At 45.0% G+C, this 26,626-nt stretch overlaps 1 long non-coding RNA gene and 1 pseudogene across 2 annotated transcripts; both read left to right on the forward strand.

Annotated features, from left to right (window-relative positions):
• The first annotated feature begins 199 nt into the window (after nt 1-199).
• Nucleotides 200-21,381, forward strand: LOC9311231 (annotated as a pseudogene).
• On the forward strand, nt 14,348-21,138 carry LOC110228357. Of its 2 annotated transcripts, XR_002331911.1 has the most exons (3): nt 14,348-14,484; nt 14,580-15,281; nt 20,289-21,138. It is a non-coding gene; the product is annotated as an uncharacterized LOC110228357 (long non-coding RNA). The 2 variants fall into 2 exon arrangements; XR_002331910.1 differs by lacking the exon at nt 20,289-21,138 and having other exon boundaries at nt 14,580-15,863.
• Nucleotides 21,382-26,626: the final 5,245 nt, after the last annotated feature.

Below are 26,626 nucleotides of genomic sequence, written 5' to 3' on the forward strand. Positions count from 1 at the left end.
GACCAAGGTAACCAACAGCCCTCTCACGGCGCTGGTCGCAACCAGACACCGGAGAGGCAAGAACACGGCGGAGTTAGGGTTGTCGCAAGAAAAGCTTTGGGAGAGAAAAAATTAGGGGCGCGTGGAACTCACTTCCTCGATATCCTTTCTTTTTTGTGCTGTTTAATGTAACACACTCAAAAGTAGTAACAAACTAAGAATGGAAGATATCATCGGCGTCGTGGCTCTCGCCGCGGTTCTCCTCTTCTTCATGTACCAAAAACCGAAAACCAAACGGTTCAAGCTGCCTCCGGGACCATCTCCGCTTCCGGTGATCGGAAACCTCCACTAGCTTCAAAAGCTTAACCCACAACGGTTCTTTGCTGGATGGGCCAAGAAATACGGACCAATCTTGTCATACAAGATAGGAACCAGAACAATGGTGGTGATATCTTCAGCTGAGTTAGCTAAAGAGCTTCTCAAGATGCAAGATGTCAACTTTGCCGACCGGCCTCCACACCGTGGCCACGAGTTCATATCCTACTGCCGGCGTGATCACATGGCATTGAACCACTACACACCTTATTACCGAGAGATAAGGAAGATGGGGATGAACCACTTGTTCTCACCCACACGTACGTGTGGCCACCTTTAAGCATGTACGGGAGGAAGAGGCTAGGAGAATGATGAATAAGATCAACAAGGCCGCCGATAAATCCGAAGTGGTCGATATAAGCGAGCTTATGTTGACGTTCACGAACTCTGTTGTGTGTAGACAAGCGTTCGGGAAGAAGTACAATGAAGATGGGGAAGAGATGAAGAGGTTCATCAAGATTATTTATGGGACTCAAAGCGTTTTGGGGAATATTTTTTTCTCTGATTTTTTCCCATATTCTAGTTTTCTCGATGATTTGTCAGGCCTCACAGTTTATATGAAAGAGTGTTTTGAAAGACAAGACACTTATATTCAAGAGATTGTCAATGAGACTCTTGATCCCAAGAGGTTCAAGCCCGAAACCGAGAGCATGATCGATCTCTTGATGGAGATCTACAAAGAACAACCTTTCGCTTCTGAGTTCACTGTAGATAATGTTGAATTTTCCAAGTCCAAGTCCAATTCTAATTCCCCAATAGTATGATATTGTCCGCTTTGGGCCAAGCCCGCACGGATTTGTCTTTGGGTTCCTTCCCAAAAGGCCTCATACTAGTTGGAGTTGGACTTCACTTATATATTAGACTTTTTTTTCTAATCTTCCGATGTGGGACGTTGGTTTGACTTCAACAATCTCCCCTTCAAACCAAGGACCACATGTGGATCTTAACACGCCTCCTCGATGTTGGTGTCGGATCCCGCACCAAAAGTACGAGACCAACCAAAGATTGCCACGTAATCAGGATAATGGCCCGTAAAGGATGAAGCCCATTGGATCCGTGAGCCGAAGGGATGGTCGAAGTGGTTGTCACCATTTCGAGAATCCGAAGTGACTGCACTGTGACACAAGTTCGGTGTAGAAGACACGGGTAAGTCGGTTCAAGGACACTTGGGCCAAAAGAGGCGAGGCCCATGAAGATCAGAGTCAACTCAAATTCAAACGTTGAGCATTAAAGCCGAAGAATCAAAACGGACGCATTTAAGAAGAAATAATTGTACTTAATTACTCATTTTAAATGTCGTTTAGCTATGTATAAATATAGAGGCCAGTGGCCATGTAAAGGGGATCTTCATCTCAAGAGAGAAATATATAGCAATTTTCGTATCAATTTACAAGTTCTTACGCATTCATTTTTGTCCCTCAAGAATTATCTTTCCCACTTAACAAAATACTTGAGTGTGTGAATCCGACATCCACATTTTGGCGCCGCCTGTGGGGACATCAGGATTCTTGAGTGGTCAGATTTCTTCTTTTCTACATTTCCGAGATAAGCGACAATGTCCGGAGGAGACGCCGTTGGGACATCATTGGCCGAAACCCTCAAAGCTATGCAGCAAACCATGTCGGACATATCACAAAAGTTCTCGGATGTGGAGAAGGCCGTCTCGTGTTCGCTCCTTAAGTGCAGGAAACCCGGTGGGAACCCGAAGAGGGATGTTCGCTCGCCAAGTTCCGCTGCACGAAATGAAACCAGCGGACAAACAACTCCCGGTGCTACTAATAATGTAGCTCAGACGTCGGAAGAAGAGACGCAGCTCGGGGATGAAGAACAACTTGCAGCTCAGTACGAGCAGGAGAACCTCGACCAGTTCGAGACCATGAAGAAGGTTAGCCAGGAATTAAAAGAAATGAAATCAAAATTTCATCAGGCTACAAGTTCGGAGCCAGACATCAATCGAGTCATTGAAGAAGCTAGGCGAACCCCTTTTATCCCGCGAATTGCAAGTTTGAGGATCAAAGATTCCCGGAAGCTCAAGTTGGACCCTTACAGCGGATTGGAGGATCCAAAAAGCTATCTTGCAGCCTTTCTGATCGCTGCAGGAAGAGTCGAATTGGATGAAGCTGATGAGGACGCAGGCTATTGCAAGCTGTTTTCGGAGAATCTATGTGGCCAAGCTCTAATGTGGTTCACCCAATTAGAGCCGGGTTCGATCAGCAATTTCGACGAACTATCAGCCGTGTTCTTAAAGCAATACTCTATCCTTATGGATAAAAGCGTTTTGGATGCCGATCTTTGGAACTTAACGCAAGGATCTAATGAGTCACTTCGAGTTTTCATCACCAAATTCAAAGGAGTGCTATCAAAACTCCCAAGAATCTCACAGCAATCAGCTTTATCTGCCCTACGAAAAGGATTGCGACATGATTCAAGGTTTAAAGAAGACTTAATACTTCATAAACCAGACACAATTCAGGATGCACTCTTCCGCGCAAACAATTGGATGGAGGTAGAAGACGAAAAAGAAAGTTTTGCCAAACGGAATAAACAAGAAAAGCCGGCAGTCACCGTCCCTACCAAGAAGTTCGAGCCTAGAGAGAGCAAAGGACCAAGGAAGTTCGGGTCGCAACCCTTCAACAATTCCGTCGGGAAGCAATTCCAAGGGAAAGGAAGATCAAACACTTGGGTCCGTGATGAAAGTCTATATTGCGACATTCATAAAGTAACCGGACATTTAACCAAGGATTGCAGCGTTCTTAAAAAGCACCTCGCAGAGCTTTGGGCTAGTGGCGATCTTTCTAAATTCGATATAAAAGATTTTGTGAAGGAATACCACGAAGCAAAGGAAAACTCCAAAGATCAAGATTCCAAAAGACCAAGGTTATCCAACGAGGAAGAACCAAGGAGTTCGAAGGGGAAGATCAATGTGATTCTAGGAGGTTCCAGATTTTGCGGAGATTCAATAAGTTCCATCAAAAAACATAGACGAAATGTCTTACTCAAAGCAAGCTTGAGTGAAGAAATTGATTTTCAAGGTGCTTCAATATCATTTAACGAAGAAGAAACGCGGCATCTCGAAAGACCGCATGACGATGCTCTAGTCATTACTCTTGATGTCGCAAACTTCGAAGTATCAAGGATCCTTATAGATACAGGCAGTTCGGTCGACTTGATCTTTTTAAGTACTCTAGAAAAAATGGGAATCAGCCGAGGAGACATAGTAGGACCTCCGTCTCCATTAGTTGCATTCACAAGCGAATCAGCCATGTCTCTCGGGACAATCAAGCTACCGGTCCTTGCCAAAAAAGTATCGAAAATTGTGGACTTCGTCGTCTTCGATAAGCCCGCAGCTTACAACATCATCCTTGGGACTCCCTGGATTTATCGAATGAAAGCAGTTCCCTCTACATACCATCAATGTATCAAATTTCCAACATCAAATGGGGTGGAAACAATTCGGGGAGACCAAGAAGCTTCACGGACTTGTTACTTAGCTAGCCACCGTATGAAGATTCAATAGCAACTAACGAAGCCCGCAAAAGAAGGACTAAAAACAAAATTTCCTAGTGGGCAAAAGAAAGAGGATGTAGTAGTCGAAGTGGTACTGGAAGAAGACAAGCCAGACCGGAAAATTAGAATTGGAGCAACTTTGACTGACCAAATAAAAGAAGCTTTGATCGAACTCTTAAGGAAAAACAAAGCATCGTTTGCATGGTCAGCAGCGGACATGCCGGGCATAAATCCGAGTATAATTTGTCATGAACTAAACGTAGATCCAAGCTTCAAACCGGTGAAACAAAAAAGAAGAAAGCTTGGAGTGGAGCGGGCAAAAATAGTAAACGACGAAGTGGATAAACTCTTGAAGATAGGGTCCATAAGAGAAGTGCAATATCCGGAGTGGGTAGCAAACACTGTCGTTGTCAAGAAAAAGAACGGGAAAGATAGGGTTTGCATCGATTTTACAGACCTGAATAAAGCATGTCCTAAAGATAGTTTCCCGCTCCCGCATATAGATCAACTTGTAGAGTCCACCGCTGGAAATGAGCTGTTAACATTCATGGACGCCTTCTCGGGTTATAATCAGATAATGATGAACCCCGAAGATCAAGAAAAGACGTCATTTATCACAGATAGAGGTATCTACTGTTACAAGGTAATGCCTTTTGGTTTAAAAAATGCTGGAGCAACTTACCAGCGGTTGGTGAACAAAATGTTTCACAATCACCTCGGAAAGACTATGGAAGTCTACATAGATGATATGTTGGTTAAATCGTTGAAGAAAGAGGATCATGTTAAACATTTGGAGGAATGTTTTGATATTCTCAATAAATATCAAATGAAGCTGAACCCGGCGAAGTGCACATTTGGAGTCCCATCCGGAGAATTTCTTGGCTATATCGTGACAGAAAGAGGGATTGAAGCCAATCCAAATCAAATTAACGCCTTTCTGAACATGCCATCTCCAAGAAACTTCAAAGAAGTACAACGGTTGACTGGGCGGATTGCGGCTTTAAACCGTTTTATCTCGAGGTCAACAGATAAGTCGTTGCCTTTCTACCAAATTCTAAAAGGGAACAAAGGATTCCTTTGGGATGAGAAGTGTGAAGAAGCTTTTGGGTAGCTTAAGGCATACTTAACCACTCCACCTGTACTGACCAAACCGGAAGTAGATGAAAAACTTTACTTGTACGTATCAGTTTCAAACCACGCGGTTAGTGGAGTCTTGGTTCGGGAAGACTGTGGGGAGCAGAAACCAATTTACTACGTGAGCAAGTCAATGACTGATCCGGAAACCAGATACACAATGATGGAAAAACTCGCACTCGCGGTGGTAACTTCGGCTCGGAAGCTGCGTCCGTATTTTCAATCCCATCCGGTTGAAGTATTAACTAACCAACCACTCCGAACAATACTTCATAGTCCAAGTCAGTCCGGACGTTTGGCGAAATGGGCGGTGGAATTAAGCGAGTACGACATAGAGTTCAAAAGCCGGATCAGTATGAAGGCTCAGGTCTTAGCAGACTTCCTGACCGAACTACCAATACCTGGAACGATAGAGCAACCGGAGAACCAAACTTGGAAATTACACGTAGACGGGTCTTCAACAAAACAAGGATCCGGAGTGGGAATCAAGTTAGAATCTCCAACATCGGAAATTCTAGAACAGTCATTCCGATTGTTATTCAAAGCCTCCAACAACGAGGCAGAATACGAAGCCCTTATTGCCGGACTTCGACTAGCACAAGGAGTTGGAGCTAAGGGAATATTGGCTTATTGCGATTCGCAATTAGTAGTTAACCAATTTAATGGAGACTATGAGGCTAAAGATTCAAGAATGGAAGCATACCTCGAAGTGGTGAAGGATCTATCTAAAAATTTCTCGAAATTTGAATTAATCCGTATACCTCGGGGAGAGAATACAATTGCAGATGCACTTGCCACATTGGCGTCAACATCAGATCCTGAGTTAAAGAGAGTTATTCCAGTAGAATGCATCTTGGAGCGAAGCATTCAAGACAGCAAGGAAACCCTCGTCGTTACAAGGTCTCGAGCAGCGGCACGCGACCGTGGCGAACCAGAGATCGAACCGCCACCCAACAAACGAAGAAAGTCAAAGGGATCAAATACATCTAACAAGGAACCCGTTGTCCTAGCTGAAGAAATGATTCCAGAAACGATGTTAGAAACCGAGCCATTACTCGAGGAGAATATTCTTGAACCAAACGAACATCCCGAACCAGAGCCACGGATATTTCACAAAGTTGACCAAATTCCGGCTAAAGACTGGGGGGCTGACTGGAGGGAGCCAATAAAGCACTACATCACGACAGGCGAGCTCCCAAAGAATAAATGGCAGGCCAGGAAAATGAAAGTCGTTAGCGCGAAATTTTGCCTATCAAAAGATGCGTTATATAGGCGAGGTGTTAGTGACCCTTACCTATTATGCATTTTTGGGCCCGAAGTCGAAATCGTCATGAGCGAAGTGCATGAGGGATTATGTGGAAGTCATTCATCAGGAAGAACTATGGCTTTTAAAGTTAAAAGAATGGGGTACTTTTGGCCCACTATGATCACAGATTGTGTTAAGTTCGCCCAAAGATGCAAGCGCTGCCAACTCCATGCGCCATTAATCCATCAACCGTCGGAGTTATTCTCCTCCATTTCCGCCCCATACCCGTTTATGAGGTGGTCAATGGACATCATTGGACCATTGCACAAATCAACTCGAGGTGTACAGTACCTTTTAGTCCTTACGGACTACTTTTCGAAATGGATTGAAGCTGAGGCGTATGTTGGTATCAAGGATTCGGCGGTGAAGACCTTTATTTGGAAAAACATTATATGTCGACATGGAGTTCCGTACGAAATAGTCACTGATAATGGACCGCAATTCATTTCACACGAGTTTGATGCCTTTTGTGCGGACTGGGGAATTAAAGTTAGTTATTCTACTCCAAGATATCCGCAAGGAAACGGTCAAGCCGAAGCCGCGAACAAGACGATATTAAGCAATCTCAAGAAACGCTTAAGTCATCTAAAGGGAGGATGGTATGAAGAACTCCAACCCGTCCTGTGGGCTTATCGTACAACCCCTAGGCGACCTACAGGAGAAACTCCATTCTCTTTGGTTTATGGCATGGAAGCGGTAGTACCAGCTGAACTCAATGTGCCCGGACTTCGTCGAACAGAAGCACCGTTAAATGAGGAAGAAAATTCAGCAATGCTTAACGATTCACTGGATACCATAAATGAAAGGCGTGATCAAGCTCTAATTCGGATCCAGAATTACCAACAGGCAGCAGCCCGGTATTACAATTCTAAAGTTAAAAGTAGGCCGTTCTTCGTGGGAGATTACGTATTAAGACGCGTCTTTGACAATAAAAAAGAAGAAGGTGCTGGAAAACTTGGTATTAATTGGGAGGGACCCTATATTATTACCGAGGTGGTTCGAAACGGCGTTTATAGGTTAAAAGACCTAGAGGACAATCCAGTCAAGCGACCTTGGAATGTGATCAACTTAAAGAAGTTTTATGTTTAAAAGCTACATGCATTGTTTATGTACATGAACTACGATTTGGCTTGATCCCGAAATGGGTACGTAGGCAGCTCGAAAACGAGTTCAGCTATTAATAAATTTTTTGTTTTATTTCTTTATTAAAGGAAGAAGGTTCGGCTATGCGAACATACAAGAGATTGGAAATAAAGCGTTTATTCAAAAAAAAAAAGGCGAAGTGTCCCTCATCGTACACTTCGAACTACGAAATCCTCGTTGACGAGCAGAACACTTCAATTCCTTGACCAGCAAGATCGAGGATTGACATCATGCAGTCCGGAATTCGAGCAAAGTCAGAGATTCCAAGCTCAATCCATTCTCCGGGGTGAGATTCAAGGATGTGAAGATTTCTTGACACCGTAGTAAGCCTGCGTTGCATCCGGTTAATCCTCTTCCGGAGCCTCCTCTTTTCCGACGTAAGCTTCCGGTGTTGAAGTTCAAGTGCCTCTATGAACGCCGTCGCTGTTCCTTGGTCTCTGATTGGGAGATCCCTGATCAAAGCACATGGGGCTCGGATCTGAGATCTCGAGAAGCCGCGAAGTGGGGAAGGCTGCCTGTTTGGCTCATTTGAAACGTCTTCATTCATCATTCCGATTCTGGAGAAGTCGGGCATAGATTCTGAACAGCGAAGATTGAACTCCATACCTGCTAAAATGAAAAGAATGGTGAGGAGTAAAGGGAAATTGAGACAACAATTTATAGAAAAAGTCATATCCTCAGCAAGCTGCGGATTCTATCCAAGGAATAGAGTGATTCGCGGAGAGATTCATGCCCTCAAACAGATCCTGCATTAAAAGGCGCGTCTCCGAGAATATTGTAAAAGAAGGAAAGTTGCAAATATTTCCATAAATAAAAAGGGCCGAAGCCCATTACGAGTTTTTTAAAAAAAGAGAGAAGTGAGGAAGTTAAAGAACATTTATGGGAGAGGCTCAGGAACAGGCTCCTTCATCGCCGGTTTAGATTCCAAAGTGGACGCCTTGTTCGTGGCATCCACTTCGGAACGATCCCGAACGCGTTTCCGGCAGTTGCCGGCCTCCTCCTCCAAGTCCTCTTCCTCTTCACTGTCGGACGGAACGGCGCAGGCAGGGGCGTTCACGGGACCCGGGACTCCTCTATCGCGGAGATACATCCGAAGCATCTTCGGGATCTCAGCAACGGAGTCGAAGTTCCGCCACTCCCATTGAAAGGGATCGCTCTCCAGGGCCCGTATCTTCCTTTCCACCCGGGCGATGCGAGCCTCGAGCGTCTGCCTTTTGAGTCCCAGCCGCTGCCTCTCTTCACATAAGCGACGGTGCTTGTCGGCAACCTAGCATAAAAATGAGTGAATAAGGCAAAACAAAAAGTTTTTAAGTCAAAAAACTCTAAATATTTACCTTGTCGATGAACTCGCAAGCCTCTTTCTTCTCCTTTGAAGGGAAGTGAAAGACGGCGTGAGGAAAGAGAACGCCAGCCGGTTCAAATCCGTCGCCGGACAAGAAAAGTGGGCTGCCGGGAGCGATGGGGGCTATTTCTTCGTTTTCCATTCTTAAAATATTTCTCAAGTGAGATTCTATAGTCATGTTTAATAAAGCCTAGAGGTAAGTAAGCCTTTATTTATAATGATTTAGGGTTTGTCTTGGAACCATAAATCCATTAATGGTAGCGTTTCCGAGTGGGTTAAACCATTTTTGGAAAATCGAGAAAAGGCAATTATTACATTAAAAGACGAGCCGTTCTCTTTAAGAAGGGAAAAAGCAACCGTCGCATTAACTGCAAAAGTTTCTAAGGCCCAAGCCCGACAAGTTTACCGAGTTGACTAAACCCGAAGTGGGGAACTCGCTTTAAGCCGAGCTCAGTTCTCGCATTCTAAAGAGAAAGGTCTGATCAGCCTAAAAATCTCGAAAGCATTGCCACAAGGCCACAAAAGGTTAAAAGCGGACTTTGCAAACCCGCATATAATTTTAACCAAACCCCCTTGGGCCACAACCTAGAAAGGTTTAAAAGCCTCCTCAGGCAAATATCTTGTTCAAAAGAAACAATAAAGCCTCCTTAGGCCAAAATAAATCAAGTCTTAAAAATAAAGGGACAATCCCCAATTTAAAGTGGACACAGCCACTACGGAGCAGCAGCCACCTCGGAATCCGGCTCAACAGTCGAAGCTTCATTCGCGTCCTTGGCAGCTGCTTGATCAGATGAAGCTCCTTGACCACCCTCCGCGGTACAACCAACCTCCGGAGTGACCTCCGATACCATAGGAGCTACGGGCGGGACAACGTCCTCCGCCTCACTTGAGCCTAGGAATAATAATTCCAGTCAATCAAAGGTACAAGGTAAGAAAAAGGTAAGCCACGGAGCCAAGCGTTACCTACCCAGTTTAAACCCGATTCACTGATAAGAGGTGATTCAGTAAAGAATGCCTCGAAGTCAAGCGGGTTGAAGACCGAAGTGGGAAGAGCTGCTAAGCGACTCCGTTTTTCAGAAAGGTTAGTCGACAGCTCGGTCCTTTCTTGCTCCTCGGAGAAATCTGCTTCATGGATTTGGTCCAGCAGAATCAAGTTGCTTTCGTGCTCCTTGATGTCTGACTCCAAGTCCGACCTAGCTTTCTCGGTTTGCATGAAGCAAATGGCCCCTTGGATCAATTCCATCCCGCGTCCCTTAACCTCCTTTCTGGCCTTCGATGCCGACCTTGCCAACTCAGAATCACGCAACTTGGCTAGCGCCTTGTACTTCGCGTCAAGCTCGATAAGTTGGTTATTCAGGGTGTCGGCGGTTGATTCGGATTCGTGAAGTCTACCCTGAACACCAGACAGTTCGTCCTGGAGTTTGTAATTCCGGTCATAGTAGTCTTGCAGTTCCCCCTTTACCTGCGCCAACTCCGACGTCAACCTATCGACCTTATCCTCCAGATCGTGCTTAGAGCCATCAGAAGAGTTGAGGTCAGCCTCAAGAGCTGAGAATTTCTTCTTCCACATGTCAATCTCCTTCTCCCGTCCGATGACCAACCCTTCGTAATGTTCGATCATGTCGTTAAATTCGCTCTGAGCCTGGCATTATACATGAACCAGGGATGGTGAGTCAGTTCGCAGAATGGCAATGCAAAAAAAAAAAGAAAAAAAAAAACGGAACTAACCCGAGATGAGTGGTGAGCGTGAAGCAAATAGCGTTCACGAATTGCAGGGCGCCATTTGTTGAAATCTGGCAAGATCGAACCCGAACGGGTCTTGAAGCATCGGAAGACGCTGCCTTCTGTCTCCATAGCTGCGAGGAAGGAAGAATTGTAAAAATTGGAATTTCAATAAAGACAAAAAGTTGAAGTATGTAAATGACCAAACCTGAAAGTGATTTGACTTGAGGGACAAGAGCAAGTTTTAACCTCGAGGAAGCATCTCGAGATTCAGAGTCTCCCTTTTTCGGAGACGCACTCCGGGCAGTCTTTCCACTATCAGGCTGGGAGGAGGAAGACATATCAACCGGACGTGGAGGACCCATTGGTTCAGGAGGAGGAGATGATCGAGGTGAGCGGTCAGTTCGGACCCTCGACTTTTCCCTCTGCGGAGAAGAATCGCTGCGAGAGGACTTGTCTCTCTTCCGGCGAACCAAGTTCTTAATTGGCTCGTTACTAAAATCATCTCGGGGAGGACAAGGTGAATCACGGCGAGGAGATTGAACCCTCCGAGGAGAACGTGAGTCGCGACGATCGCGACGAGGAGTTAATCTGAAGGAAGCGACAGATCGAGCTCCCTCGGTGCTGCCATCATCAACCAGCAAGGTTCTACTGTAGTCCTTCTTGTCTATAGAAGTCGCGAGGAACTTTTTCTTCTCCTCGCAAGCCTCAGCCATCGGCTTGGAAAGCAACTTACGCTTGGCCGCAAGGGCCCGAGATGACATTCCTTGAGTTGAAGGAGGGGGAGGAATTTGGTGAAGATGACCAGGCGGACTCATCCTGAGTCTGTGGTTAGCTTCCAGGAATCGTTCAAGAGTGAAGGAATTCCAAAGGGTTTCCCCTTCAAGAATTATTTTGAAGAATTCGATGAACTCTTCAGATGGGAGGTTGGAAGCGATGAAAGCTGCGAAATGAAACAACGGTGTTAGTCAATAAAGATAAAGAAACAACCGGGAAAGATACGGGCAACCTAATCACTACCGGGTTTCGCAGACCACTTCGAAGGGAGAAAATCAGCGAGATTTCCAATCGAAGCGGGGGTTTTCTTAATTAGAAACCAAGGATGATGCCAATTTTCATCCTTGTTCGGAAGATGCGAAATGATGTTCCTGTTGGCATTAGGATATGCTGAGAAATATCCCGTTTTCTTCGATGAACTTCTCACGCTCAGAAGCTCATTTAGTTCAGCAACTCCGATAACATAACCGGCCTCCGCCGCGATTGTTATAATTCCAAGAATAGTACGGAGAAGATTGGAGGTTAATTGAGGAAGAGCGATTTCAAGAGCCGCTAGGTATAAAATTAGGGCTTCGGGAAGAGGAAAGGTCAGCCCGCAACCCTTGAAATAAATCTCATACACACAGAAGTAACCATCGCGATGGTTCTCTGGAGATTCTGTGGGGGAAGCTATTTGAGCTTCCGCCATAATTTCCGGCGGAATCCGGCAAAGCTCTCTCAATCGCTCGAGGGATTGAAGAGTACAAGTGGACCTATAATGCGGACCGGCAATGTCACCAGGGCGGGTGCACTCGTCGTTACTAGAACGCCTCTCGTCAAAAGACGGAGACTCGGGTCTATCGGAATCAGAAGTCATTGGTAAGAAAGAAAAATTCAAGATCCGGCGAAGAAGGGTTTTGGTGAAGGAACAAAGAGAGAGGTTTTGATTAAAGTACAAAAGTAAAAGAAGAGAGTAATGGTGAAAAGAAGTTACCTCAAGCTAATGATGAAACCGCCTCGGAAGTCGTGTGGGAAGTGGGAAGGTTTTTCCCGTTTTAATAGTAATTAATCAATATACGGTCATAATGATGACAGATGTCACTCGGTTAAAAATGGCTAGTGCCGAAATTAAAGGAGTGATGAGATTTTCGGCGGGAAATCAGAAAGATTCTCGAGCGCAATCTTTGGCCACTTGAGCATTTAAAGTCCTCCGAATTGGAATAGCACTTCGAAGAACTTGGGGGGCTAATTGTTGGTGTCGGATCCCGCACCAGAAGTACGAGACCAACCAAAGATTGCCACGTAATCAGGATAATGGCCCGTAAAGGATGAAGCCCATTGGATCCGTGAGCCGAAGGGATGGTCGAAGTGGTTGTCACCATTTCGAGAATCCGAAGTGACTGCACTGTGACACGAGTTCGGTGTAGAAGACACGGGTAAGTCGGTTCAAGGACACTTGGGCCAAAAGAGGCGAGGCCCATGAAGATCAGAGTCAACTCAAATTCAAACGTTGAGCATTAAAGCCGAAGAATCAAAACGGACGCATTTAAGAAGAAATAATTGTACTTAATTACTCATTTTAAATGTCGTTTAGCTATGTATAAATATAGAGGCCAGTGGCCATGTAAAGGGGATCTTCATCTCAAGAGAGAAATATATAGCAATTTTCGTATCAATTTACAAGTTCTTACGCATTCATTTTTGTCCCTCAAGAATTATCTTTCCCACTTAACAAAATACTTGAGTGTGTGAATCCGACATCCACACTCGAGATGATAACTCCATCTCGAACCGATCCCAGTTAGACCGATAATAAACCCCTTCTTGGGCCCCCATTACTCGGGTTAAGGAGAGGTATATCCGTATCCACTTTTCTAGGTCCACCAGAATTTGAACCTTGGGCTCTGATACCATGTTGAATTTTCCAAGTCCAAGACCAATTCTAATTCCCCAATAGTATGATATTGTCCGCTTTGGGCCAAGCCCGCACGGATTTGTCTGTGGGCTCCTTCCCAAAAGGCCTCATACTAGTTGGAGTTGGACTTCACTTATATATTATACTTTTCTTCTTCTAATCTTCCGATGTGGGACGTTGGTTTGACTCCAATAGATAATGTCAAAGCCGTGATCTTGGTAAGTATAACATCACTTCTTATCTATGTTTTTAATAGTTGCTTGCACCACAAGAAAATGTTTGCTTGTGTTACAATCTTCTTTATGTTTTTTGCGTTCCAAAAGGATATCGTAGTGGCGGGTACGGATACAGCAGCTGCGGCGGTTGTGTGGGGAATGACGTATCTAATGAAGTACCCTCAAGTGATGAAGAATGCTCAAGCAGAAGTGAGAGACTATATGAAAGAACAAGGGTTAACATTCGTTACTGAAGAAGACGTCAAGAACCTTCCTTACTTCAGAGCCTTAGTTAAAGAAACCCTAAGGATCGAGCCGGTCATACCTCTCCTTATCCCTCGTGCGTGCATTCAAGATACCAAGATCGCCGGTTACGACATCCCGGCCGGGACAACGGTCAACGTCAACGCCTGGGCCGTGTCACGTGACGAGAAGGAGTGGGGACCGAACCCTGACGAGTTCAGGCCCGAGAGGTTTCTTGAGAAGGAGGTTGACTTCAAAGGCACAGACTATGAGTTTATACCATTCGGGTCAGGCCGGAGAATGTACGTGCCCTGGAATCAGAGCCGGCCCAAGGCGATGAAGCATCAGCTTGCGGCCTTAAATTATATAGGTCTATAATCGGCCATATTTCACAAAAAGTTCATTTAGCCTAGTGGTATAACAGTGAAAGAGAGTCTATGATGTCATTAGTTCGACCCTCAAAACTCTTATTTATCTGTGTTTCCATTAAAAGTTTTTTTTAACATAACAAAAAATATTTTTGGGCTTGTGGCCTCATAATTCCCTGCGACGGCTCTGCCTGGAATGCGTCTTGGTGCGGCGATGCTTGAGGTTCCATATGCGAACCTTCTTGTAACAACCCATTTAAGGCCCAAGGCCCATCCGCTGAAGCCCATGAGGCCCAATTCTTTGACCTAGGTATCCTCCTCTATTCCTCTATAAATACCCTCCTCTATCTCTCATTTTTCCCACAACTCTCCTGAGTAGTATTACTCTGCAGAAATCTCGCCGAAGTTAGCACCACCGAACCGCCGTCCACCCTCTCCCGTAACCGAGCCGACCAAGCCAACGGAAAGCTTAGTCGAAGGTAACTCCTAAAACCGAGTTTTAAAGGTTTTAGTTTCGGGCCGTTTAGTATTTTCAAGATTTCTCCCTAACCACTTCGAATCTCGCAAAACCAAGGGTACCATCGGATTCGTGACGACGAGACGAAGCCGGAGACACCGAGCGCTGCCACCGCCGACGAGCCACACGCCGCCACGCGCCGGAAGAAGGAAGCGCGTGACGCCCACGCGCAGCCACGCGCCGCCGAGTCCTCGGAGCGTGGAGCTCACGCGCCGCCGCCGGTGACCGGAACCGCCGCTGTTCGCCAGAGCCGCCGTGACCGGCAGCCGTCCGTTCGCCGCCGGGATTCCGCCGCCGCGTCGTCGCCGGACCGCCGTCGCCGCCAGTGACTTTTCTGGTAAGGTTCGCCGGATTTGTTGCCGCCGACCGGTTTGGGTTAACCGGTCGGTTTAAATTGATTTAATCCGGTTGAAATCGATTTGGTCTTGGTTTAGGTTAACCGGTTGGTTTAAATCAATTGATTCTCGGTTTAGGATAACCGTTCGGTTTAAATCAATTGGTTCTCGGTTAAAGTTAACCGGTCGGTTTAAATCAATTGATTTCTGGTTTAAGTTAACCGGATCGATTTGACTGGTTGGACCGTTGACCGTTGACTGTTGACCGTTGACTTTGACCGTTGACCGTTGACTTTGACCAGTTGACCCGAAAACCGTTTTTCTTCGTTCGGACGCCGTTTGACTCGATTTTTCGTTCCGGTTTCAGATCCGGAGTCGGTTTATTCATTCGAGGTCCAGAAGTCGTAGGTTCAGCATTGCTAAGGTGAGGGCTATTTCCAAACCGCTGTGCTTTGTTCGAGAATCCTAATTTACGAATAGTGCAGCACTGAATGTGATGTGTTTCAATGATCGAGTCTAGTTAGTTTGATTGCTTAAATTGGACATAGGAAGATAGATGATTAAACCCATTTGTTTGTCACATACTGTTAAATGTTTTTTTGTTATAAATATATATATATATATATATATATATATATATATATATATATATATATTTTATGAGATATAGCGGATACAGATAAAGGAACTTCTGTATGGTGCCGCATTGTTTGAGGTAGGGGTGAGGGCAATGCATAATCGATCTGTTGCCCTGCACCTTAAGATCGATAAGCGTCCCAGGGGCGGTGTGAGTGGGCACTATCCCATGAGTTACCTCTGTGTGAGGGTGTGATTGGGCACTATCCCATAAATGATCTCGTTGAGGGTGTGATTGGCCACTATCCCTCCGTAGGAAAATTGTATGTTGATTGAGCACTGTAGGTGCTGTGTTTGCTCATATTTGGTACTCCATTATTTTGCGATTAGTTTTCTTGGCTGAGTCAGTGACATGCGGACTTAGCATCCCATACCTCACTGTGCGACTCCCCTGTTGCTCACCCCTCTTTCCCCATTTCAGGTGAGCCAGACGAGTAGTTATGACTTGATGAGTTGGGATGTGTCATTTTGGGATGGATTATCGTTTTCAGTATTCTATTCGAGACTTTTATTAAACAGTCGTGTTATCGACTTATGTGGATTTAGTATGTTTTATCGGATTTTTGCGCTGGTATTTTATAAAGAACTGGATGTTTATGGAAAAAGAGTTATTTGTTGTTAAAGTGATTTATGGTAACATGCCGTTCCCGAGAGAGGGTGAGACGGATGTTACACGTGGCACGCCGTTCCCGAGAGAGGGTGAGACGGGTGTTACAGTTTTGGTATCAGAGCGAGGTTTAGCTGACCCGGTTTTGACCCGGGGGCTGTTTAGAGTTAGAACGCTCGAGTATTCGGAATTTGTTTTTAAAACAAAAGTTGTTTCGGGAATGGGAGAATTTCTAAAAAAAAAAAAAAAAAATGATGACACACCTTTCTGTTGAGTATTAAGTGTATTGTTAGTAGCGTCCGCATCTCCGCTAAAGCTAATCGAGTTTCCTCCATTTCAGATGGGGACAATAGTTTTCTTTGGATTATTAAGTTGACTTGGAGAAGTTAACTTTATTTACCAATTAGCCAACATTAAAAAGAGAACTAGTGAGGACCATAGTTTTCTTGGACTGGCAAGTTAGTGTCAGAAGTTTGTATAAGAGTTTGCTATGGATAAACCAATGTTTTGACTCATAAGAATGGACGTGAAGTTCGAGTGGATGGAGGAGTGGGAGAGTAACTTCCAAATGGTTAACTGACATTTGACGGAAACAAGTGTTACTACGACCAAAGATGAGATTCCGAGATGGTTCTACAAAGTTCAAAGACGTGATTTTCTATCGAGCAAGTCAGTCTATTTTAGTCTTATGTATAGAGAGCACTTAAGGGAAGTGCTAAAAAGGGGTGGAGAGTAGTGTGGGCGGACCCCACACGACAACCCAATAATGTATTTCGACAAAGAACATGTTGTGATGTTTACAACAAAGTGTAAAGATAAGTTGTGGTAGCAAACACACAAGCCAAGTTATGCTTATGTATGGAGAACACTTAAGAAAATTATTACAAAGGAAGTGGCAAAGAGCAGTGTGGGAGGACACATTACGGTAATCTACACTATGAATGTTTTTTTTTAAGAATGTGGATGTGATAGAGTGTCATAACAAGAGGAAGTTATGCCAATGGGGTTGTGCTGTATTATTTCCATTGACTTCAGCGAAGTTATTTTTACCCGAAAGGAAAAGGGTATGGTGAATAAAATTTGCTATTGAACTGCCAAAGACGATTTACAATAAGGACACAACTTGGATAGTTGTAGAGCGGGCTAGGTCAAGATGAAAGGTGTCTGGGAGGAAAATTTTTATATTGTGGGTTTGGAGAAAGCCTTAAAAATGTTGGAATATAATCTTCAATCTGACTATATGGCAAAGGAATCCACTAAGGATATAGTGAAACGGAAATCACTAAGGACTTTGAGAAGACATTATTTTGGATTTGGAGTTTGCATAATGCAGGAAAGATATTCTGTGGCAAATGAGCAATTACGTGGAAAAAGTAATACTTCGAAAGAATAAGGATTTCAAAAAGAGTGTTAGGAAAACACTACGTGAGTTTTACAAGTTTGTAGCTGGGAGTTAGAATTGCAGAGTGAGTGCATCAGAATCGTTGTGGACCTTAATCAACGTGTCACATTAAACCATAACGGGCATGGTTAGAATCGTATTTCGGAGCATTGTTAAATAAAGACGTATGTTTGTGCATCAGTCATTTTTACAAAGACAAGGTAATGGAAAAACCGTTGTTGAAAATTTACTTGGAAATTTGGAAGATGAGTTTTCTGTTTAACTCAAGAAGGTTAAGCAACTATGACATTAGATGTTCCATGTGGTCATATTGCTTGACAATGGAATCAACCATATTCTAGGGGAAGAGTAGGTTATTAATTAAATCAAGAGCTAAATATGAGATTGCAAAGAGGGACTCCACACTGCGGAGAATAGTATGTTCATGTATAAGAACCGAATTAGGGTGCCAGATGCCAAAGGTCTGAAGGATGAGATCTTGGCACAAGCTCACAGTTCACGGTTTTCGGTTCACCCTGGAACGACTAAGATGTATCATGACCTAAAGCGGTATTATAATTGGACCAATATGGAACGTGATGTGGCTGCTTGGGTATCAAAGTGTCAGATTTGTCAGCAAGTAAAAACAGAGTATAAAGTTCCAAGTGGTTTACTCCAGAATTTACCCTTATCCTGGAACGACTATGATAACAATGGATTTTGTCACCGGACTTCCAACAACCACCAGGTGGTAAGAATGTCATTTGGGTGATCGTGGACCGACTCACCAAGACAGCTCATTTCTTGGCCATCAAGAAATTAGACAATGCAGATGTCTTAGCGCAGCTGTACCTAGACAAGATTGTTTCTAAGCATGGGGTGCCAATAAGCTTAGTGTCGGATCGGGATCCAAAAATTTACATATACTTTCTAGCAAGCTTTACAGAAGGCCTTGGGAACAAAGGTACGCCTTAGTACAACTTATCATCCCCAGACTGAGGGGCAGTCTGAGAGGACAATTCAAACGCTAGAGGACATGTTGAGAACATGCGTACTCGACTGGGAGGAGAACTGGCTCGAGTACCTACCCTTGGTAGAATTTGTGTACAATAACACTTATCACTCCAGCATGGGAATGGCACCATCTGAGGCTCTTTATGGTAGGCCGTGTCGTACCCCACTTTGTTGGACCGAAGTGGAGGAGTTCTGTGACTTAGAATCTATAATGGTTCAAGAAGCGGTAAAACAAGTTGAGATGCTCAAGAGTCGACTGAAGGAAGCACATGACCGTCAGAAGAGCTATGCAGACAAGCGCAGGAACGATTTAGAGTTCGAGGTGGGTGACTTAGTATACCTTAAAATGAGGACATTTCAGGAAGCGCTAAGACTCGAAAACTAAAGAAGCTTAAGCCGAGGTCCCATGTACCGTATCCTATTGTTGAGCGGATTGGAGCAGTAGCCTACCGTTTGGGTTTATCGACAGAGTTGTCAGACTTCCATGATGTGTTCCACGTGTCAGTTTTGAGAAAGGTTGTCAGAGAGCCAAAGCTTATTTTGCAGCATCCGCCTAGGGTTCTCCGTAAGAATCTGACAGTACCGAGTCGACCAGTTGAGATTTTGGAGCGGCAAGAACAAGTCGTACAGGGAAAGATGGTGGTAAAGATCAGGGTTCGTTGGGAGAGTGACGGGATCCAGGAGGAAACTTGGGAGTCCGAAGATGAGATGAGGTCAGACTACCCAGAGCTGTTTTGGATGAGAATGAGCATGCGAATGAGGATTTGAATTCGAGGACGAATTCCTTATTAGTGGGGAAGAATTGTAACAACCCATTTAAGGCCCAAGGCCCATCCGCTGAAGCCCATGAGGCCCAATTCTTTGACCTAGGTATCCTCCTCTATTCCTCTATAAATACCCTCCTCTATCTCTCATTTTTCCCACAACTCTCCTGAGTAGTATTACTCTGCAGAAATCTCGCCAGAGTTAGCACCACCGAACCGCCGTCCACCCTCTCCCGTAACCGAGCCGACCAAGCCAACGGAAAGCTTAGTCGAAGGTAACTCCTAAAACCGAGTTTTAAAGGTTTTAGTTTCGGGCCGTTTAGTATTTTCAAGATTTCTCCCTAACCGCTTCGAATCTCGCAAAACCAAGGGTACCATCGGATTCGTGACGACGAGAAGAAGCCGGAGACACCAAGCGCTGCCACCGCCGACGAGCCACGCGCCGCCACGCGCCGGAAGAAGGAAGCGCGTGACGCCCACGCGCAGCCACGCGCCGCCGAGTCCTCGGAGCGTGGAGCTCACGCGCCGCCGCCGGTGACCGGAACCGCCGCTGTTCTCCGGAGCCGCCGTGACCGGCAGCCGTCCGTTCGCCGCCGGGATTCCGCCGCCGCGTCGTCGCCGGACCGCCGTCGCCGGACCGCCGTCGCCGCCGGTGACTTTTCCGGTAAGGTTCGCCGGATTTGTTGCCGCCGACCGGTTTGGGTTAACCGGTCGGTTTAAATTGATTTAATCCGGTTGAAATCGATTTGGTCTTGGTTTAGGTTAACCGGTTGGTTTAAATCAATTGATTCTCGGTTTAGGATAACCGTTCAGTTTAAATCAATTGATTCTCGGTTAAAGTTAACCGGTCGGTTTAAATCAATTGATTTCTGGTTTAAGTTAACCGGATCGATTTGACTGGTTGGACCGTTGACCGTTGACTGTTGACCGTTGACTTTGACCGTTGACCGTTGACTTTGACCAGTTGACCCGAAAACCGTTTTTCTTCGTTCGGACGCCGTTTGACTCGATTTTTCGTTCCGGTTTCAGATCCGGAGTCGGTTTATTCATTCGAGGTCCAGAAGTCGTAGGTTCAGCATTGCTAAGGTGAGGGCTATTTCCAAACCGCTGTGCTTTGTTCGAGAATCCTAATTTACGAATAGTGCAGCACTGAATGTGATGTGTTTCAATGATCGAGTCTAGTTAGTTTGATTGCTTAAATTGGACATAGGAAGATAGATGATTAAACCCATTTGTTTGTCACATACTGTTAAATGTTTTTTTGTTATAAATATATATATATATATATATATATTATATGAGATATAGCGGATACAGATAAAGGAACTTCTGTATGGTGCCGCATTGTTTGAGGTAGGGGTGAGGGCAATGCATAATCGATCTGTTGCCCTCCACCTTAAGATCGATAAGCGTCCCAGGGGCGGTGTGAGTGGGCACTATCCCATGAGTTACCTCTGTGTGAGGGTGTGATTGGGCACTATCCCATAAATGATCTCGTTGAGGGTGTGATTGGCCACTATCCCTCCGTAGGAAAATTGTATGTTGATTGAGCACTGTAGGTGCTGTGTTTGCTCATATTTTGTACTCCATTATTTTGCGATTAGTTTTCTTGGCTGAGTCAGTGACATGCGGACTTAGCATCCCATACCTCACTGAGCGACTCCCCTGTTGCTCACCCCTCTTTCCCCATTTCAGGTGAGCCAGACGAGTAGTTATGACTTGATGAGTTGGGATGTGTCATTTTGGGATGGATTATCGTTTTCAGTATTCTATTCGAGACTTTTATTAAACAGTCGTGTTATCGACTTATGTGGATTTAGTATGTTTTATCGGATTTTTGCGCTGGTATTTTATAAAGAACTGGATGTTTATGGAAAAAGAGTTATTTGTTGTTAAAGTGATTTATGGTAACATGCCGTTCCCGAGAGAGGGTGAGACGGATATTACACGTGGCACGCCGTTCCCGAGAGAGGGTGAGACGGGTGTTACACTTCTTCTCAACTTCAACTTCAAACTTCCTAATGGGATGAAAGCAGATGAGATCAATATGGATGTCATGACGGGTCTTGCTATGCATAAGTCGCAGCATCTCAAGCTTGTTCCCGAGAAAGTGAACAAATAGTCAAATAAATCTATCACTGTGGTTATATAATATATGTTCTTATAGTTCATTTTGCTTCAAGGTTTGGTTTCTTTATTAAATGTTAGTCCTCTCTCTTATCTTTGTACCTTTCTCTTAATATTTTCATCAAGGAAGCAATTTACGTTGATGTCTTTTGTGATTCTTATATGTATCGGTGGATGGCTACAAAATTTGAGGTAAATATGATTTAGTAGCTAAGCTTTGAAAGGGTAGACATTTCGGTTTATTTTTCAGGTTTGGTTCGGGTTTGGTTAATTCAGTTTTACAAAAACTCTAACTGAACTCAAACCAAAACTCTAGTTTTGTTTGGTTGGTCTTAATTCGGTTTAATTATTCATATCTAAGCAAGAAAGAGATGTCAATTTAATTATTTAAACAAACACCTATAAAAAAACTAGGTAAAAGAAACTAAGTACTCCAATCATTAAAACCAAACTTAGAAAAGAAAAAAAAAAAATGAAGAGAAAAAATCTAACCAAATCTTCAATTGTGAGATGAAAGTTAAAAGCATACAAACAAATCATATAATATAATAGGACAGTTCTTTTTCAAAATAGAGTGAAACACCCCAACCCATTTTTTTTTATTTAAATAAACTCATGTCTAGTGATCCCATACTCACTAAACACCTCAACACAATCAACGGGAAAGAGCATTAAAGTCTTAAAAATAAATCCAATAAAATAACCAATAGTTCAACAATAACAAATCTCAACTCAAAAATTTATGAAAAGCAACCTAGGTGAAAGTTCTATCTCTCTGAACTAACAACCTAGCAAAACAGACACAACAACGATGATCACAACACACGAACATCTAGATCATCCCCTCTTCCTCGCCACGATTCCACGTCACACTTTGCCTTTACCTGCATCACAACACGAATGAGATGCGTAAGTATTATCATAAATACTTAGTGAGGCAATCCTCCCAAGCAACAGGCTATACACACAAGCAATAGAAACAATACACAAAAACAGCAAACTCAAACAAACCAGACAACCAGACTTTCTGACGAACATGTGTCGATCGACACACGACCTCCGTGTCGATCGACACTCAGCCCGATTGGTGTCGATCGACAGACACTCCCTGATCGACACCTTGCCCGATCTGTGTCGAACGACACCTTCCATTGGTGTCGAACGACACCTTCCATTGGTGTCGAACGACACCAATCGCGCAGGCACTTTTCCAGCGATTTCCACATCGCGAATTCTCCTTCTCCAGTGCCCTAATTAGACCAGCGACTCACACACAGGCCACACAAGGACCCAGCAAGGCAATCACGACCAAGCAAACACACAAAACAGTATAACTCATCAAATCAACACATAAACGGTTCACACAAAGGATCTAATGCTCAGATAAGCCCTCAGTCATGCACTCACCTCTTCTCTGGAAGAAAACTGAACAAAACTGCACGAACACAGGAAGGAGAACGACCCCTACAAGCTTCTCAACGCACCACCGGACTTAGATCTCCTTCACCACTAGGAAATCTCTCAGAAACAGGCTCAGGAACTCACAGAAAGGCTCTCAGGAACTTTTCTCTCTAAAACTCTCTTGGAAAACGATAAAATGGCTGATGAAAGCCCTAGGTCGCATTCCCTGAACCTTATAAACGAGCCCATTAGGGTTTTCCTTCCCTAAACCGAACGAAATCGAAACCGAACGAAATCGCACAATCGAAAGCCCAAAAGCCCAATTGTCGAAAACGTTAGTGTCGATCGACACACCCTAATGGTGTCGATCGACACGCTGAACCGAAACCTGGTTCGCGGGCGTTACAATTCTCCCCTAGCTTAACACCTCCAATCCGCAAACTCTGAACAACCGAAACGTCGGTCCGCACTTTCTCCAATCCGACCCCTCCGGGTCCCAGCTTAGCCGATATACTCCCGACTTCCGCTAGTCATTGTTGCTCACGACTCCAATACTGCTCTCAGACCGCAGTCTTTGAGCATAAACCGCTACTCTCAGGCCTCGGCCTACGGTATCTCAGGTATCGAATGTATTATCCTCCCCGCTCACAGGTCAAAACCCAGAGTTGTGTCCGCTCACTATCAGCCACAAAGTCATCAAGTTCCGACACTTGGAGAAGATAATACTACAAACTCGCTGTCGGGTCGTCACCCTAAAGAGCGTGCTCTCGGATCGTCACCCGAAGCCACCGTACCCAACGCACTCTAAAGACACCAAGTCCCTCAAATACCGGTACCTCTGGAGCATACTCCGCTCCTCTCAAGTCATCAGGACACTCAAGTCCCGGAGCAACAATACTAACCGCTTTCGAGTACTCCCTCGAACTTTCCAAAAATAGAAATTCCACTTGAGGAAACTTTCCCTTTTTAGAAACCGCTCAATACATTCTTAAATAAGACAACTCAAGTCAAATCCAAGAAATACTCATCTTATTAATCTCAAAATGTCATAATCGTTACAACTCCAAACGAAAATACATAATGAAAGAAAAATAAGAACAACAACTCAAAACTCAAAAACTCCAAAAACTCTGAAAACTCTGAAACTGGAAACCAAGGATAGGCACTCAAGCAGCCGCCTGCTTCTCGAACCACTTCCCGAACTTTGCCTTCATCCTCGCCTCTGGCTCCCAAGTCTCCTCCGACACACCGTCGCAGTCCCACTGGACTTTGATCAAAGGAATCTTCTTCCGCCGAAGTTCCTTGATCCTCCTCTCAAGAATCCTCACTAGTCTCGCCTCCAAAGTCATGTTGGGCTGAAGATCCTCAGAAATCCTAGCCAACACCTGATCATCCTTGTGAAGACACTTCCTCAGCATCGACACATGGAACACCTTGTGGAACGCGCGCATGACCTCTGGCAACTCCAGCATGTATGCCACTGGTCCCACCCTCTCAACAATCTCAAACGGACCCATGTACCTCGGACTCAACTTATTCTCAGAGATAGATCTGTTCGGACCTCGCAACATGGCCATCTTAAGGTACACTCTATCCCCAACCTCGAACTCAAGCTCTCTCCTCCTCTGGTCAGCATAACTCCGCTGACGATCCTGAGCTTCCTTCATGTTCAGCTTCAGAACCCGAATCCTCTCGGAAGTCTGCTGAACAAAGTCTGCACCATATATGCTCCTCTCTCCCACTTGGGTCCAGTAAAATGGTGTCCTGCATGGCTTCCCATACAACGCCTCATAAGGAGCCATCTGAATACTCGCCTGGTAGCTATTGTTATAAGCAAACTCCACCAGACTCAAGTGATCAGCCCAATGACCACCCCAATCCAAGACACACATTCGCAACATATCCTCCAGTGTCTGGATAGTCCTCTCAGATTGCCCATCTGTCTGAGGATGATACGCCGTACTCAAATGCACCTTAGTGCCCATCTCTGCCTGAAAGGCATCCCAGAAAGCTGAAGTAAACCTGGGGTCCCTGTCCGACACAATACTCACAGGTACTCCATGCAACTTCACGATCTCGCTCACATACTTCTTAGCCAAAACCGCCACTCCATTAGTCTTTCTGAAGGCCAGAAAATGTGCTGACTTAGTCAGACGGTCCACGATCACCCAAATAACATCCTTGGTCCGTGACACAGGCAAACCAACCACAAAGTCCATAGTGATCATATCCTACTTCTACTCCGGAATGGGCAAACTCCGCAACAGACCACTAGGAACCTGATGCTCAGCCTTCACCAACTGGCAAACGTCGCACTTAGCGACCCAGTCAGCTACATCCCTCTTCATCCCAACCCAATGATAGTACCGCTTGAGGTCTCGATACATCTTGGTCGCTTCCGGATGAATGGAAAACATGCTCGCATGAGCCTCTCTCAAGATCTCACGCCGCAACTCCTTATCTTAGGCACGCAAACCCGCCCATGCACAAGGATAGTCCCATTAGCTGCGAACTGATACTTAGAGCCCTCTGCCTTAGAAGCCGCAATCAAACCTTCGTCCTTCTCTTGAGCCAACCGCACTCTACTCAGAAGATCTGCATGATCCACAGCCTCCAACCCCAACGGCTCTCGGGTAATAGCACACAACCGCAACGCACCAATCTCGCTCGCCAAGGCTTCCACTCTGCCCTGGAGCAGCCCACACGCTTACGGCTTAGTGCATCAGCAACCACATTAGCTTTACCAGGATGGTAAGCTATCTCCAGATCATAATCAGCCACCAGCTCCATCCACCGCCTCTGGCTCAGGTTCAGCTCTGGCTGAGTGAAGATATACTTCAAATCTCAACTCAAGAATTTATGAAAAGCAACCTAGGTGAAAGTTCTATCTCTCTGAACTAACAACCTAGCAAAACAGACACAACAACGATGATCACAACACACGAACATCTAGATCATCCCCTCTTCCTCGCCACGATTCCACGTCACACTTTGCCTTTACCTGCATCACAACACGAATGCGTAAGTATTATCATAAATACTTAGTGAGGCAATCCTCCCAAGCAACAGGCTATACACACAAGCAATAGAAACAATACACAAAAACAGCAAACTCAAACAAACCAGACAACCAGACTGTCTGACGAACATGTGTCGATCGACACACGACCTCCGTGTCGATCGACACTCAGCCCGATTGGTGTCGATCGACAGACACTCCCTGATCGACACCTTGCCCGATCTGTGTCGGACGACACCTTCCATTGGTGTCGAACGACACCAATCGCGCAGGCACTTTTCCAGCGATTTCCACATCGCGAATTCTCCTTCTCCATTGCCCTAATTAGACCAGCGACTCACACACAGGCCACACAAGGACCCAGCAAGGCAATCACGACCAAGCAAACACACAAAACAGTATAACTCATCAAATCAACACATAAACGGTTCACACAAAGGATCTAATGCTCAGATAAGCCCTCAGTCATGCACTCACCTCTTCTCTGGAAGAAAACTGAACAAAACTGCACGAACACAGGAAGGAGAACGACCCCTACAAGGTTCTCAACGCACCACCGGACTTAAATCTCCTTCACCACTAGGAAATCTCTCAGAAACAGGCTCAGGAACTCACAGAAAGGCTCTCAGGAACTTTTCTCTCTAAAACTCTCTTGGAAAACGATAAAATGGCCGATGAAAGCCCTAGGTCGCATTCCCTGAACCTTATAAACGAGCCCATTAGGGTTTTCCTTCCCTAAACCGAACGAAATCGCACAATCGAAAGCCCAAAAGCCCAATTGTCGAAAACGTTAGTGTCGATCGACACGCTGAACCGAAAC

Source organism: Arabidopsis lyrata (assembly GCF_000004255.2).
Source record: "Arabidopsis lyrata subsp. lyrata unplaced genomic scaffold ARALYscaffold_5, whole genome shotgun sequence".
Classification (NCBI taxonomy): Eukaryota; Viridiplantae; Streptophyta; class Magnoliopsida; order Brassicales; family Brassicaceae; genus Arabidopsis; species Arabidopsis lyrata.